Source organism: Lissotriton helveticus, chromosome 5_1 (genome assembly GCF_964261635.1).
Source record: "Lissotriton helveticus chromosome 5_1, aLisHel1.1, whole genome shotgun sequence".
NCBI lineage: Eukaryota > Metazoa > Chordata > Amphibia > Caudata > Salamandridae > Lissotriton > Lissotriton helveticus.
The window spans coordinates 667099116-667114190 of record NC_136065.1 but is presented as its reverse complement, the minus strand read 5'-3'; positions in this window follow the sequence as shown (position 1 = coordinate 667114190).

Sequence of the window (15075 nt, the reverse complement as noted above, 5' to 3'; positions counted from 1 at the left end):
TGACCTACGCACTACCACTCTGCACTACGCCTCTGCACTACGCACTACCACTCTGCACTATGCCTCTGCACTACGCACTACCACTCTGCACTACGCCTCTGCACTACGCCTCTGCACTACGCACTACGCCTCTGCACTACGCCTCTGCACTACGCACTACCACTCTGCACTACGCACTACCACTCTGCACTACGCCTCTGCACTACGCACTACCACTCTGCACTACGCCTCTGCACTACGCACTACCACTCTGCACTACGCCTCTGCACTACACACTACCACTCTGCACTACGCCTCTGCACTACGCACTTCGCCTCTGCACTACGCCTCTGCACTCTGCACTACGCCTCTGCACTATGCACTACCACTCTGCACTACGCACTACCACTCTGCACTATGCACTACCACTCTGCACTACGCCTCAGCACTACGCACTACGCCTCTGCACTCTGCACTACGCCTCTGCACTACACCTCTGCACTACGCACTACGCCTCTGCACTACGCCTCTGCACTACACCTCTGCACTCTGCACTGCCACTCTGCACTACGCACTACCACTCTGCACTGCCACTCTGCACTACGCACTACCACTCTGCACTACGCCTCTGCACTACGCCTCTGCACTACGCCTCTGCACTAGGCCTCTGCACTCTGCACTACGCCTCTGCACTACGCCTCTGCACTACGCACTACGCCTCTGCACTACGCACTACCACTCTGCACTACGCACTACCACTCTGCACTACGCCTCTGCACTACGCCTCTGCACTACGCACTACGCCTCTGCACTCTGCACTACGCCTCTGCACTATGCCTCTGCACTACGCACTACCACTCTGCACTACGCCTCTGCACTATGCACTACCACTCTGCACTACGCCTCTGCACTCTGCACTATGCCTCTGCATTACGCATTACGCCTCTGCACTACGCCTCTGCACTACGCCTCTGCACTACGCCTCTGCACTCTGCACTACGCCTCTGCACTCTGCACTACGCCTCTGCACTACGCACTACGCCTCTGCACTACGCCTCTGCACTACGCCTCTGCACTACGCCTCTGCACTACGCACTATGCCTCTGCACTTTGCACTACGCCTCTGCACTACGCCTCTGCACTACGCCTCTGCACTACGCACTACGCCTCTGCACTACGCACTACGCCTCTGCACTACGCCTCTGCACTACGCACTACGCCTCTGCACTATGCCTCTGCACTACGCACTACCACTCTGCACTACGCACTACGCCTCTGCACTACGCCTCTGCACTACGCACTACCACTCTGCACTACGCCTCTGCACCACGCCTCTGCACTACGCACTACCACTCTGCACTACGCACTATGCCTCTGCACTACGCCTCTGCACTACGCACTACCACTCTGCACTACGCACTACACCTCTGCACTACGCCTCTGCACTACGCACTACCACTCTGCACTACGCCTCTGCACTACGCACTACGCCTCTGCACTACGCACTACCACTCTGCACTACGCACTACCACTCTGCACTATCCACTACCACTCTGCACTACGCACTACGCCTCTGCACTACGCACTACGCCACTGCACTACGCACTACCACTCTGCACTACGCCTCTGCACTACCACTCTGCACTACGCACTACGCCTCTGCACTCTGCACTACGCCTCTGCACTACGCACTCCCACTCTGCACTACGCCTCTGCACTACGCACTACCACTCTGCACTACGCCTCTGCACTCTGCACTACGCCTCTGCACTACGCACTACGCCTCTGCACTACGCCTCTGCACTACGCCTCTGCACTACGCACTACGCCTCTGCACTACGCCTCTGCACTATGCACTACCACTCTGCACTACGCACTACCACTCTACACTACGCCTCTGCACTACGCACTACCACTCTGCACTACGCCTCTGCACTACGCACTACCACTCTGCACTACGCCTCTGCACTACGCACTACCACTCTGCACTACGCCTCTGCACTACGCACTTCGCCTCTGCACTATGCCTCTGCACTCTGCACTACGCCTCTGCACTACGCCTCTGCACTATGCACTACCACTCTGCACTACGCACTACCACTCTGCACTACGCACTACCACTCTGCACTATGCCTCTGCACTACGCACTACGCCTCTGCACTCTGCACTACGCCTCTGCACTACACCTCTGCACTACGCACTACGCCTCTGCACTACGCCTCTGCACTCTGCACTACGCCTCTGCACTACACCTCTGCACTCTGCACTGCCACTCTGCACTACGCACTACCACTCTGCACTGCCACTCTGCACTACGCACTACCACTCTGCACTACGCCTCTGCACTACGCCTCTGCACTCTGCACTACGCCTCTGCACTAGGCCTCTGCACTCTGCACTACGCCTCTGCACTACGCCTCTGCACTACGCACTACGCCTCTGCACTACGCACTACCACTCTGCACTACGCACTACCACTCTGCACTACGCCTCTGCACTACGCACTACGCCTCTGCACTCTGCACTACGCCTCTGCACTATGCCTCTGCACTACGCACTACCACTCTGCACTACGCCTCTGCACTACGCCTCTGCACTCTGCACTACGCCTCTGCACTACGCACTACGCCTCTGCACTACGCCTCTGCACTCTGCACTACGCCTCTGCACTCTGCACTACGCCTCTGCACTACGCACTATGCCTCTGCACTACACCTCTGCACTACGCCTCTGCACTACGCACTACGCCTCTGCACTACGCACTACGCCTCTGCACTACGCCTCTGCACTACGCCTTTCTACCAATTATATACAATACATGAACAATACCATAACACCTGCATTCCATTTATCTATTGTTTGTTGCCAATCAAACAAACTTCAACATACACAGAAATGTTGAACAAAATAAATAAGAAACAGCAGACTTCTTTCCCCTAAAAATAATAATTGATTTTGAACAAGCCATGATAAATAACATCCTTAAAATATACCCTCACACATCCATACAGAGATGTTACTTCCACTTCAATCAATGTCTATGGAGACATTTACAAAAAATCAACACTAAGGGGTCAATTAGGATTGCGGTGAATCCACATCCTCCGGGCCGGCGGAAGCCACCGCCGGCCCGGAGGATGCGGATTCACCGCTGCGGTACATGAAAAGACCCCCTGCCACATTAGGATGGCTGGGGGGTCATCGGCGAACGGGAAGACCGTCCGCCGCTTTTCCGCCGCGGTCGCCTTCCGACCGTGGTGGAAACGCTCAAATATTGTGGCGGTGTCTATCAGACACCGCCAGCCATATTAGGATGTGCTTCAGGACATGCCGCCACGGAAAGGCATACGGTCTTTCCTTTTGTGGGCCCCCAGGGTGAAGGGGGTGTGGGGGGTGCACATGGGGGGTACCTATGGTACCCCCCCTGCATTTACATGCACAAAGCGGCAGGCACCGCGCGGTGCCTGCCACTTTGTGCATGTAAATGCAAAGCATGCATTTTTAATCTTGCGGCGGGTGCTGCTTCAAGCAGCACCCGCCGCAAGGTTAAAGATACGGGATGTGACCGCCAGGGTGGGGGTCACATCCTAGTTGCACCGGAAGGACCGCCGCTGCCCCTGCGGACGGTCCCTCCAACTCGGGGTGGCGGACGGACGCAGGTCCATCCGCCATCCTAATAGGCCTCTAAGTGTTGATTATGCAACCAACCTGACATTCGCATACCAAATAAAACACCTAATAGCCCTAGCATACATGCCAGTCACAGACGTAGCTGAGCACTACAACATGCTAATAGAAAGTCCATTCTACACCAAAAATGAACAAAAACTAGCTCCCTTTTAGACTATTTCGAGGACACCTGGGTATGGAGACTACACAGATCAGGCCATAGACGACAACAAAAAGTTCCAAATCCCTTGGTGGAATGTATATCTATCAACCCTAAACCAAGAAGCAAAAACAAACAAGCAGTTGAGGGTTGGCATAATGCCTTCCTATCTTCAACAGACCGAACTACTCCTACCCTACACAAACTCCTAATAGCAATCCAAAAAGAACAAAGCTTTCAAGAACTAAGAATGGAGCAATCTGTCTTACAATTAAAACCCAAACTATCATGACAAACTGCTCAAATGTACCAATATTTACAAGTCCAACTTTATCCAACAACAAAAGGACTAGAATACTTAAGAATGATTGCCAAAACCCTAATCTAAAATTTAAAACTAAATAAACTAAAAACAAACAAAAATATCTCTAAAATATTAACAAACCCTTTTCATTTAAAACAAGCATTAGGAATGCATTAGGGCTCGGGTTTGTTTTACGTTAGAGATAATGGCATTGTAAATGGCAATGTGTTTTAGGCACTCTGCACTACCACTCTGCACTCTGCAATACCACTCTGCACTCTGCACTACCACTCTGCACTACCACTCTGCACTCCGCACTACCACTCTGCACTACCACTCTGCACTCTGCACTACCACTCTGCACTCTGCACTACCACTCTGCACTCTGCACTACCACTCTGCACTACCACTCTGCACGCTGCACTACCACTCTGCACTACCACTCTGCACTCTGCACTACCACTCTGCACTGCCACTCTGCACTACCACTCTGCACTGCCACTCTGCACTACCACTCTGCACTGCCACTCTGCACTGCCACTCTGCACTACCACTCTGCCCTCTGCACTGTCACTCTGCACTACCACTCTGCCCTCTGCACTGCCACTCTGCACTACCACTCTGCACTGCCACTCTGCACTACCACTCTGCCCTCTGCACTGCCACTCTGCACTGCCACTCTGCACTGCCACTCTGCACTACCACTCTGCACTCTGCACTACCACTCTGCACTGCCACTCTGCCCTCTGCACTACCACTCTGCACTGCCACTCTGCACTACCACTCTGCCCTCTGCACTACCACCCTGCACTGCCACTCTGCACTACCACTCTGCCCTCTGCACTACCACTCTGCACTGCCACTCTGCACTACCACTCTGCCCTCTGCACTACCACTCTGCACTGCCACTCTGCACTACCACTCTGCCCTCTGCACTACCACTCTGCACTGCCACTCTGCACTACCACTCTGCCCTCTGCACTACCACTCTGCCCTCTGCACTGCCACTCTGCACTGCCACTCTGCCCTCTGCACTACCACTCTGCACTACCACTCTGCACTGCCACTCTGCCCTCTGCACTACCACTCTGCACTGCCACTCTGCACTGCCACTCTGCACTGCCACTCTGCACTGCCACTCTGCACTACGCACTGCCACTCTGCACTGCCACTCTGCACTACGCACTGCCACTCTGCACTGCCACTCTGCACTGCCACTCTGCACTACCACTCTGCACTGCCACTCTGCACTACGCACTGCCACTCTGAACTACGCACTGCCACTCTGCACTACCACTCTGCACTGCCACTCTGCACTGCCACTCTGCACTACGCACTACCACTCTGCACTGCCACTCTGCACTGCCACTCTGCACTACGCACTACCACTCTGCACTACGCACTACCACTCTGCACTACGCACTACCACTACGCACTACCACTCTGCACTACGCACTACCACTCTGCACTGCCACTCTGCACTACGCACTACCACTCTGCACTGCCACTCTGCACTACGCACTACCACTCTGCACTGCCACTCTGCACTACGCACTACCACTCTGCACTGCCACTCTGCACTACGCACTACCACTCTGCACTCTGCACTACGCACTACCACTCTGCACTACGCACACTGCACTACGCACTACCACTACGCACTACCACTCTGCACTACGCACTACCACTCTGCACTACCACTCTGCACCACGCACTACCACTCTGCACTGCCACTCTGCACTACGCACTACCACTCTGCACTGCCACTCTGCACTACGCACTACCACTCTGCACTGCCACTCTGCACTACGCGCTACCACTCTGCACTCTGCACTACGCACTACCACTCTGCACTACGCACTACCACTCTGCACTACGCACTACCACTACGCACTACCACTCTGCACTACGCACTACCGCTCTGCACTGCCACTCTGCACTACGCACTACCACTCTGCACTGCCACTCTGCACTACGCACTACCACTGTGCACTCTGCACTACGCACTACCACTCTGCACTGCCACTCTGCACTATGCACTGCCACTCTGCACTATGCACTGCCACTCTGCACTACGCACTGCCACTCTGCACTACGCACTGCCACTCTGCACAACGCACTGCCACTCTGCACTCTGCACTGCCACTCTGCACTCTGCACTGCCACTCTGCACAACGCACTGCCACTCTGCACTCTGCACTACCACTATGCACTACGCACTACCACTCTGCACTACGCACTACCACTACGCACTACCACTCTGCACTACGCACTACCACTCTGCACTACCACTCTGCACTACGCACTACCACTCTGCACTGCCACTCTGCACTACGCACTACCACTCTGCACTGCCACTCTGCACTACGCACTACCACTCTGCACTGCCACTCTGCACTACGCACTACCACTCTGCACTACGCCTCTGCACTATGCCTCTGCACTCTGCACTACGCCTCTGCACTACGCCTCTGCACTCTGCACTACGCCTCTGCACTCTGCACTACGCCTCTGCACTACACCTCTGCACTCTGCACTCCGCCTCTGCACTACGCCTCTGCACTCTGCTCTACGCCTCTGCACTACGCCTCTGCACTCTGCACTGCCACTCTGCACTACGCACTACCACTCTGCACTGCCACTCTGCACTACGCACTACCACTCTGCACTACGCCTCTGCACTACGCCTCTGCACTCTGCACTACGCCTCTGCACTACGCCTCTGCACTCTGCACTACGCCTCTGAACTACGCCTCTGCACTACGCACTACGCCTCTGCACTCTGCACTACGCCTCTGCACTACGCACTACGCCTCTGCACTACGCACTACACCTCTGCACTACGCACTACCACTCTGCACTACGCCTCTGCACTACGCCTCTGCACTACGCACTACGCCTCTGCACTCTGCACTACGCCTCTGCACTACGCACTACGCCTCTGCACTACGCACTACGCCTCTGCACTCTGCACTACGCCTCTGCACTACGCCTCTGCACTACGCACTACCACTCTGCACTACGCACTACCACTCTGCACTACGCCTCTGCACTACGCCTCTGCACTACGCACTACGCCTCTGCACTCTGCACTACGCCTCTGCACTACACTTCTGCACTACGCACTACGCCTCTGCACTCTGCACTACGCCTCTGCACTCTGCACTGCCACTCTGCACTCTGCACTACCACTCTGCACTGCCACTCTGCACTACGCACTACCACTCTGCACTACGCCTCTGCACTACGCCTCTGCACTCTGCACTACGCCTCTGCACTACGCCTCTGCACTCTGCACTACGCCTCTGCACTACGCCTCTGCACTACGCACTACGCCTCTGCACTACGCACTACCACTCTGCACTACGCACTACCACTCTGCACTACACCTCTGCACTACGCCTCTGCACTACGCACTACGCTTCTGCACTCTGCACTACGCCTCTGCACTGCGCACTACGCCTCTGCACTATGCCTCTGCACTCTGCACTACGCCTCTGCACTACGCACTACGCCTCTGCACTACGCACTACCACTCTGCACTACGCACTACCACTCTGCACTACGCCTCTGCACTACGCACTACCACTCTGCACTACGCACTACCACTACGCACTACCACTCTGCACTACGCACTACCACTCTGCACTACGCCTCTGCACTACGCCTCTGCACTACGCACTACCACTCTGCACTACGCCTCTGCACTACGCACTACCACTCTGCACTACGCCTCTGCACTACGCATTACCACTCTGCACTACGCCTCTGCACTACGCACTACGCCTCTGCACTACGCCTCTGCACTCTGCACTACGCCTCTGCACTACGCCTCTGCACTACGCACTACCACTCTGCACTATGCACTATGCCTCTGCACTACGCCTCTGACCTACGCACTACCACTCTGCACTACGCCTCTGCACTACGCACTACCACTCTGCACTATGCCTCTGCACTACGCACTACCACTCTGCACTATGCCTCTGCACTACGCCTCTGCACTACGCACTACGCCTCTGCACTACGCCTCTGCACTACGCACTACCACTCTGCACTACGCACTACCACTCTGCACTACGCCTCTGCACTACGCACTACCACTCTGCACTACGCCTCTGCACTACGCACTACCACTCTGCACTACGCCTCTGCACTACACACTACCACTCTGCACTACGCCTCTGCACTACGCACTTCGCCTCTGCACTACGCCTCTGCACTCTGCACTACGCCTCTGCACTATGCACTACCACTCTGCACTACGCACTACCACTCTGCACTATGCACTACCACTCTGCACTACGCCTCAGCACTACGCACTACGCCTCTGCACTCTGCACTACGCCTCTGCACTACACCTCTGCACTACGCACTACGCCTCTGCACTACGCCTCTGCACTCTGCACTACGCCTCTGCACTACACCTCTGCACTCTGCACTGCCACTCTGCACTACGCACTACCACTCTGCACTGCCACTCTGCACTACGCACTACCACTCTGCACTACGCCTCTGCACTACGCCTCTGCACTACGCCTCTGCACTAGGCCTCTGCACTCTGCACTACGCCTCTGCACTACGCCTCTGCACTACGCACTACGCCTCTGCACTACGCACTACCACTCTGCACTACGCACTACCACTCTGCACTACGCCTCTGCACTACGCCTCTGCACTACGCACTACGCCTCTGCACTCTGCACTACGCCTCTGCACTATGCCTCTGCACTACGCACTACCACTCTGCACTACGCCTCTGCACTATGCACTACCACTCTGCACTACGCCTCTGCACTCTGCACTATGCCTCTGCATTACGCACTACGCCTCTGCACTACGCCTCTGCACTACGCCTCTGCACTACGCCTCTGCACTCTGCACTACGCCTCTGCACTCTGCACTACACCTCTGCACTACGCACTACGCCTCTGCACTACGCCTCTGCACTACGCCTCTGCACTACGCCTCTGCACTACGCACTATGCCTCTGCACTTTGCACTACGCCTCTGCACTACGCCTCTGCACTACGCCTCTGCACTACGCACTACGCCTCTGCACTACGCCTCTGCACTACGCACTACGCCTCTGCACTATGCCTCTGCACTACGCACTACCACTCTGCACTACGCACTACGCCTCTGCACTACGCCTCTGCACTACGCACTACCACTCTGCACTACGCCTCTGCACCACGCCTCTGCACTACGCACTACCACTCTGCACTACGCACTATGCCTCTGCACTACGCCTCTGCACTACGCACTACCACTCTGCACTACGCACTACACCTCTGCACTACGCCTCTGCACTACGCACTACCACTCTGCACTACGCCTCTGCACTACGCACTACGCCTCTGCACTACGCACTACCACTCTGCACTACGCACTACCACTCTGCACTATCCACTACCACTCTGCACTACGCACTACGCCTCTGCACTACGCACTACGCCACTGCACTACGCACTACCACTCTGCACTACGCCTCTGCACTACCACTCTGCACTACGCACTACGCCTCTGCACTCTGCACTACGCCTCTGCACTACGCACTCCCACTCTGCACTACGCCTCTGCACTACGCACTACCACTCTGCACTACGCCTCTGCACTCTGCACTACGCCTCTGCACTACGCACTACGCCTCTGCACTACGCCTCTGCACTACGCCTCTGCACTACGCACTACGCCTCTGCACTACGCCTCTGCACTATGCACTACCACTCTGCACTACGCACTACCACTCTACACTACGCCTCTGCACTACGCACTACCACTCTGCACTACGCCTCTGCACTACGCACTACCACTCTGCACTACGCCTCTGCACTACGCACTACCACTCTGCACTACGCCTCTGCACTACGCACTTCGCCTCTGCACTATGCCTCTGCACTCTGCACTACGCCTCTGCACTACGCCTCTGCACTATGCACTACCACTCTGCACTACGCACTACCACTCTGCACTACGCACTACCACTCTGCACTACGCCTCTGCACTACGCACTACGCCTCTGCACTCTGCACTACGCCTCTGCACTACACCTCTGCACTACGCACTACGCCTCTGCACTACGCCTCTGCACTCTGCACTACGCCTCTGCACTACACCTCTGCACTCTGCACTGCCACTCTGCACTACGCACTACCACTCTGCACTGCCACTCTGCACTACGCACTACCACTCTGCACTACGCCTCTGCACTACGCCTCTGCACTCTGCACTACGCCTCTGCACTAGGCCTCTGCACTCTGCACTACGCCTCTGCACTACGCCTCTGCACTACGCACTACGCCTCTGCACTACGCACTACCACTCTGCACTACGCACTACCACTCTGCACTACGCCTCTGCACTACGCACTACGCCTCTGCACTCTGCACTACGCCTCTGCACTATGCCTCTGCACTACGCACTACCACTCTGCACTACGCCTCTGCACTACGCCTCTGCACTCTGCACTACGCCTCTGCACTACGCACTACGCCTCTGCACTACGCCTCTGCACTCTGCACTACGCCTCTGCACTCTGCACTACGCCTCTGCACTACGCACTACGCCTCTGCACTACACCTCTGCACTACGCCTCTGCACTACGCACTACGCCTCTGCACTACGCACTACGCCTCTGCACTACGCCTCTGCACTACGCCTCTGCACTACGCCTCTGCACTATGCCTCTGCACTACGCACTACGCCTCTGCACTACGCCTCTGCACTACGCCTCTGCACTACGCCTCTGCACTACGCACTACGCCTCTGCACTATGCCTCTGCACTACGCACTACCACTCTGCACTACGCACTACGCCTCTGCACTACGCCTCTGCACTACGCACTACCACTCTGCACTACGCCTCTGCACCACGCCTCTGCACTACGCACTACCACTCTGCACTATGCACTATGCCTCTGCACTACGCCTCTGCACTACGCACTACCACTCTGCACTACGCACTACACCTCTGCACTATGCCTCTGCACTACGCACTACCACTCTGCACTACGCCTCTGCACTACGCACTACGCCTCTGCACTACGCACTACCACTCTGCACTACGCACTACCACTCTGCACTATCCACTACCACTCTGCACTACGCACTACGCCTCTGCACTACGCACTACCACTCTGCACTACGTCTCTGCACTACCACTCTGCACTATGCACTACGCCTCTGCACTCTGCACTATGCCTCAGCACTACGCCTCTGCACTACGCACTACGCCTCTGCACTCTGCACTATGCCTCTGCACTACGCCTCTGCACTCTGCACTACGCCTCTGCACTACGCACTACGCCTCTGCACTACGCACTACCACTCTGCACTACGCACTACCACTCTGCACTACGCCTCTGCACTACGCACTACCACTCTGCACTACGCACTACCACTACGCACTACCACTCTGCACTACGCACTACCACTCTGCACTACACCTCTGCACTACGCCTCTGCACTATGCACTACCACTCTGCACTACGCCTCTGCACTACGCACTACCACTCTGCACTACGCCTCTGCACTACGCACTACGCCTCTGCACTACGCCTCTGCACTCTGCACTACGCCTCTGCACTACACCTCTGCACTACGCACTACCACTCTGCACTACGCACTACGCCTCTGCACTACGCCTCTGCACTACGCACTACCACTCTGCACTACGCCTCTGCACTACGCACTACCACTCTGCACTACGCCTCTGCACTACACACTACCACTCTGCACTACGCCTCTGCACTACGCACTACCACTCTGCACTATGCCTCTGCACTACGGCTCTGCACTACACACTACGCCTCTGCACTACGCACTACCACTCTGCACTACGCACTACGCCTCTGCACTATGCCTCTGCACTACGCACTACCACTCTGCACTACGCCTCTGCACTACGCACTACCACTCTGCACTACGCCTCTGCACTACGCACTACCACTCTGCACTACGCCTCTGCACTAGATATGTACTGTCATCGCTAGCCTGTAGATATGCTCTGTCATCGCTAGGCTGTAGATATGCACTGTCATCGCTAGCCTGTAGATATGCATTGGCTTCACTAGCCTGAAGATATGAAGTGTCATCACTGGCCTGTAATTATGCACTGTCATTGCTAGCCTAGATGCACTGTCATCGCTAGCCTGCAGATATGCATTGTCATCCTCACTACTGTGTGTGTGTGAAAAACGTACGTAAAAATCAACTCAAGGTGATGGCAAATTAAACACGCCGCAATCTACATAGCTGTTTTTGTTTATTGCGAAAATCTCTGTTACACTCTACCATATTGTTTTATTTTAAAAGACACGCGGATTGCCGAGGCAAGGGTGCTTGTATGCGAGGTATCTTAAAAAAAAATCAACTGTGACTGCCCTTTAAGCTACAGGAAAATTCTTTCCATTATCTTCGCCGTGAACGCGGCACTCTGACAGCTCCTAATTAAAATGAATGGACTGCCGTGCGTGAAAGGTAAATGTTAAACGCGCGCATGATACATGCAATGCAATGGTGAACGCGCTCGCACCATCTGGATTGCATTACACGGCCACTCTGACAGCTCCTAATTAAGATTAATCACTCTGCCGTGCTCATTCTCGCACAGAATATGCCACATCGGGCACGCGTAAATTACTTATAGCCTATCACGTCAACGCTACTAAATACACAGCACAGCATTTTTTTTTAACACATAAGAGCTCGGAAGCTCCGCCTCCACTTCGTGGTGGCTTAGGCCCGAGCCCTAAAAAGGAAAAATTATTTTGTCTAAAATATATATCATTTTTATTAACTATATAGACAAAAGAATTATATAACACAACACCAACAATCACAAATAACACGTTTTCCTACCCACAATTAAATATATTTAAAACAACTTACCTTTACCAGAGATGTAAATCGACAATCCAACTTCTCCAAAATAATCCAGATAGTTATAAATCCATGGAAAATAAAAATAAACCCCGACAAAATGGAAAAATACAACTGTGCCAAATCCATCGAATATCCATAAGAAATCGATAATCCACAATCCATGAAAAACCCGAATATGTAAAAAAAGATGAAAAACCGCTCCAGGAAACCCGAATAATAAAGGAAGTGTTAAAAAAACATTAGTTGAAACCACTACAATACACTTCCTTTTACAAAAAAACGCAAAACTTCCAGAAACGAAAACGCTTTCTCCAAAAACCTAGAATAGAAAAACAAACATTCCCACCCACATAAAACGTTAAATGACACATTTTAAAACACCATAACATGCATCATAGACACAAAAACTAACTAAATACATACAAGCACAATAATACTAAGTACGCCGTAAATCCAAAAAACGCCACTAAAATTTAAAACCTAAATAAACGACTACAAACATCACAACTTCTAAAACATAACTCCACACACCCTAAATATGAAACTACTACCTTACAAACACACTTAAAATAGTTAAAAATTAAGAAAATATCTCTTACCTTCTCAGACGCGAAGCAGCTTCCAACCGCGATCATGAATCTTCCCAAATGACCCAAAAAGACCAAGGGGGTCATTAGGATGTCGGCGGATTGCCTCCGCTAGGGTGGCGGTGGCCACCGCCACCCTGGCGGAGGCAATCCGCCTGACAACCACTCTCGTTTTTCCCACTGCCAGATTAGGATGGCGGAGGGGACAGCGGCGGACGGAAAGACCGTCCGCCGCTTTACCGCCGCGGTCGCCTTGCGACCGCGACGGTAATAGATTAATATGGTGGCGGTGTCCAATGGACACCGCCAGCCATATTACAATGGCAAAATGTAGGGGCCTTTCCATGGCGGCAATGCCGCCACGGAAAGGCAGGCGGAGATTGCTGCGGGGGCCCCCTGCAGGGCCCCCAGGTTGCCGGCACTGTCGGGGGTACATGGGGGGTACCTATGGTACCCCCCCACATTTACATATGCAGAGCGGCAGGCACCGCGCGGTGCCTGACGCTATGCATATGTAAATGCATCAACTTCTGTTTTGCATTGTGGCGGGCGGTGCAGAGAGCACCGCCCACCACAATGTAAAACATATAGGATGTGCCCGCCACTGTGGCGGGCACATCCTAATACCCCCAACGGGACCCCCGCCCTTATGGCGGGCGGTCCCGATCTCCGTTAGGGTCCGCCCGCCATCCTAATGACCCCCCAAGAGCGGTTACAAAATAAAACACCCACATTATAATATCAATGCAATAATAGTTAAATAAATGACTAAATAATTTATTTAACAAAAAAAATAGAAAATTTATAGAAACATTGTTCCAATTTTCTAAAATTGTATATAATGTATTACAAAATGTTTTATTTTTTTCATATATTGTAAAATTACAAAATTAAATATTATCACATTACAATATTTAATATTATAATTTAAAAAACTATGCATGTTAAAAAAAATTGAACATTAACATATACATTTAATTTTTTTCAAATAAGAATTTTCCTAATATTTGAAAATTATTAATATTAATAAAAACCTATTAATACAATTTAAAATTTTAATTCATACAGAAATGCTGAAATGTTAATATATAAAAACTGTATAGTATAACATTTACAATATATGATTTAATTCATTTACTTTACATTTATAGTGACATATATATCATAATTGTTTGAGAAAAATAATATGCAAAATGTATAAAAAAATATATAGTAATACAAATGTTGTAATAGAAAAATAAATATTCATCCAACTATATGTACAAAATATATTCAAATGTATAATGTATTTACATTGACTATACTGTTTCTATATCCCTATAATGTACTTGTCTCAAAAACTACACAAATGAAAAACAATTTGTATTACATTGAAAAATACAAATACTTATATATTTGTTAAAAATGCATATTATTTACAATAAATATTTGCTTTAATGTATGTACCCTTTGAATAATCTAATAAAAAAATTGTAAAAAATGTGTAATTT